At 33.5% G+C, this 3181-nt stretch overlaps 1 pseudogene; it reads left to right on the top strand.

The window, feature by feature from the left end:
- Nucleotides 1-589: 589 nt before the first annotated feature.
- LOC107719315 (5-hydroxytryptamine receptor 7 pseudogene) lies at nt 590-2559 on the top strand (annotated as a pseudogene).
- Nucleotides 2560-3181: the final 622 nt, after the last annotated feature.

Here is a 3181-nt window from a genome sequence, read left to right as displayed (position 1 = left end):
GTGCTCTTCAATTGCATGTACGTGATGTGTGTTATTTCATATTAAAGCGCAAAAGAAACTACGAGCATGCAATGTAGAAGTTATGTTGTCAATTAAGTCATGAAGTTTACATTTACATTTAGTCATTTAGCAGATGCTTTTATCCAAAGCGACTTACAAATGAGGACAATAAAAGCAGTCAAAACTAACAAAAGAGCAACAATATATAAGTGCAAATGACAAGTCTCGGTTAGCCTAACGCAGTACACGTAGCAAGGTATATATTATATATATATATAATACACACACACAAACACAAAGAAAAACAAGTATAGAATAGAAAAAATAGAAAGCTAGTGTTTTTTAAATAAAAAAAGAAGATAAAGTAGAATTAAAATAGAATAGAAATTTAAGACATGAAGTAACCAAAAAGACAATTAAATCTGCCTTAAAAATGTGCATGCATTTAAGTATTTGTTATATATGAGTCACATTTAAGAACATGTCTCTGAAATGCAGTGGTTTTCCAAACTGTCCTGGAGCAGCCAAGCACAGTCTCCCTCATCTAACACAGATTCAACTCGTCAGCTAATTAGCAGAGACCTGAAGCATGCCAGAAAAGGTAAAGAGTTGTAAGAAAATACGATGTCAAATCCACATCATGTTCAGCAGCGGCAGCTCTTAAAGCAGCCAAAGTAACCTAATAACCCAGCTGCTGTGATATCTGTTCATCAAAGAACAAAAGAGGAAATCAATAACTTTTGTAGCTTTAACGATTCATCTATATTTAATTTAGAATTTAGTGGTAGATAACTTTATTCAATTTCTGTATATTTCCTACTTGCTGAAGAGCACAGGTAGCTAAATATGACATTTATTATAATGGATTTATGTGAAGATTGTTTTAAGTTCACTTAAATAAAAAGTTGTTCTTTTTTTAAAGTCTAATAAATGTTAGAATTGATAGCTCTCAATTATACTGTAATGTTTAATGACTATAGTCAACGGTTAAATATTAGGAACAAAATAATTTCATAGAGACATCAGTAGTGTTGGTATCAGTGACACTCGCCATCAGTCAAAAAAAGAAAAAAAGATGCCATTAAACAATTTTATGTTGTTAAATTAAATGTGAAATTATTGCAATATAAAAGTATATTTAAAAACTTTAATGTTAGGTGGGATTAATCGCAATTAATTGTGATTTCAGAAAAAATGTGAGATTAATTAGTTACATTTTTTTAATCAATTGACAGCACTAGTAATTTGGTTATGTGCTTTTGTCATTTGTATTCGTTTTTTTTTTTTTTTAAATAGTTTCATTCTAATAGTTCATTTGTTTTATTTCAGTTTTTGTTTTATTTTGGTTTAAGTTTTATTTCAGCTAGTAATTTTAGTATTTCAAGGCAACATTTTTGTTTAGTTTTTTAACATTATATTTGTTTTATTTCAATTAACATCGTATTAATCATCGGTAATAATCGTTTTAGTCTTAGTTGAGGGTGAGCAAATGATGACGGTGATTTTGCAATTTCATTTGGCAATGCTAGTATCCAGAAATCACAAACTTCAGCTTTAATGTAATTAACAATCTCATCAAAATGTCTTAAAACTATTTGTTTGATTTCAGGTATCTTGGCATCACCCGCCCTTTGACTTACCCTGCTCGACAAAATGGCCAACTGATGGCAAAGATGATCTTTGGTGTGTGGCTTGTGTCTGCCTCAATCACACTGCCGCCATTCTGTGGCTGGGCGAAGAACGTTAACACGACTGGCGTTTGTCTAATCAGCCAGGACATCAGCTACACCATCTACTCCACCGCCGTGGCCTTCTACATCCCCATGATCGTCATGCTCTTCATGTACTACAAGATCTTCAAGGCTGCCAGAAAAAGCGGCGCCAAACATCGTTTTACCGACTTCTCCCGTCGGGATCGCCTGGAAACCGTTGCCAGTGAGGCCCTGAGGATGCAAGGCCTAAAACCCCAACACACGCCTGGTGTAGCCGAGGAGTGCGCTGCTCTTTCTCGCTTGCTCAGCCGTGAACGGCAGAATATCTCCATCTTTAAGCGAGAGCAGAAGGCAGCTACGACACTGGGTGTGATAGTTGGAGTTTTTGGCATTTGTTGGTTGCCGTTTTTCATTCTATCTACAGCAAGACCATTTATATGTGGGGTCAAGTGTAGTTGCATACCAATATGGCTGGAGAGGACGCTGCTGTGGTTTGGATATGCCAACTCGCTAATGAACCCCTTCATTTATGCTTTCTTCAACCGGGACCTGCGCTCCACATACAGAGACTTGCTCCGTTGCAGGTATCGGAACATAAACCGCAGACTGTCGGCTGTAGGCGTGCATGAAGCACTGAAGGTTTAAAAGTAGAGTGGTTTGGCCTAAATCTGATTTACATGCAATTCAGACAGGACTGAATCATTGTCATTCATGTATGACTTTGAAGCCAAACAGTGTGCATTGCTACATCCACTTATTGGATTTTTGTAGAAACAATGTGAACAAAAGACAGAATTCACAGCCTCACAGTCATTCTGAATACTCGTATTTCAGTTCCATTAAAGTATCTGGTCAGTAATTGTTTCATTATTAGTATAGTTATACTGTATTAGGCCTGATTTCAGTGAGAGTTATACCTACTAAAATAATTGGCTGAAAGTTCAGCACTGATTCTTGAGACATGAGTGAAGACATTGACTTTGTTGAATTCATTAAAAAAAATTATATAAATCATTAAAACCTATATAAATATAAAATAAAATTATATTTATTCATTTTATTTTCTTAATATTATACTCATAATTCTGTTTTTATGTATATACATTACTATTAAAAAAATGGGAGGTTGTAAAGAAATTAATATTTTTATTCAGCAAGGACACGTTTGATTTGCTAAAAAGTGACAAAGCTTTTGTAACAACTTAAAAATCTTTACTATTTCAAATAAATTGTGTATATTAAAATAAATGCCACAGTTTCCACAAAAATATCAAGCAGCACAACTATTTTCAATATTGACAATAAGAAGAAACATTATTAATATTATCATAATGTAACACTGAAGACTATAGAAGAAGATTAATGGTGACTGAAAATTCAGCTTTACCATCATATAAAAAAAGAAGAAAATGTAAAATATATTAAAATAAAAACAATTATAGTTGTAATAATGTTTTTACTGTATTTAT

The sequence above is a fragment of the Sinocyclocheilus rhinocerous genome, unplaced genomic scaffold (assembly GCF_001515625.1).
Source record: "Sinocyclocheilus rhinocerous isolate Xijiao unplaced genomic scaffold, SAMN03320098_v1.1 scaffold2706, whole genome shotgun sequence".
Lineage (NCBI taxonomy): Eukaryota > Metazoa > Chordata > Actinopteri > Cypriniformes > Cyprinidae > Sinocyclocheilus > Sinocyclocheilus rhinocerous.
This window is presented reverse-complemented; position numbering and strand designations above follow the sequence as displayed.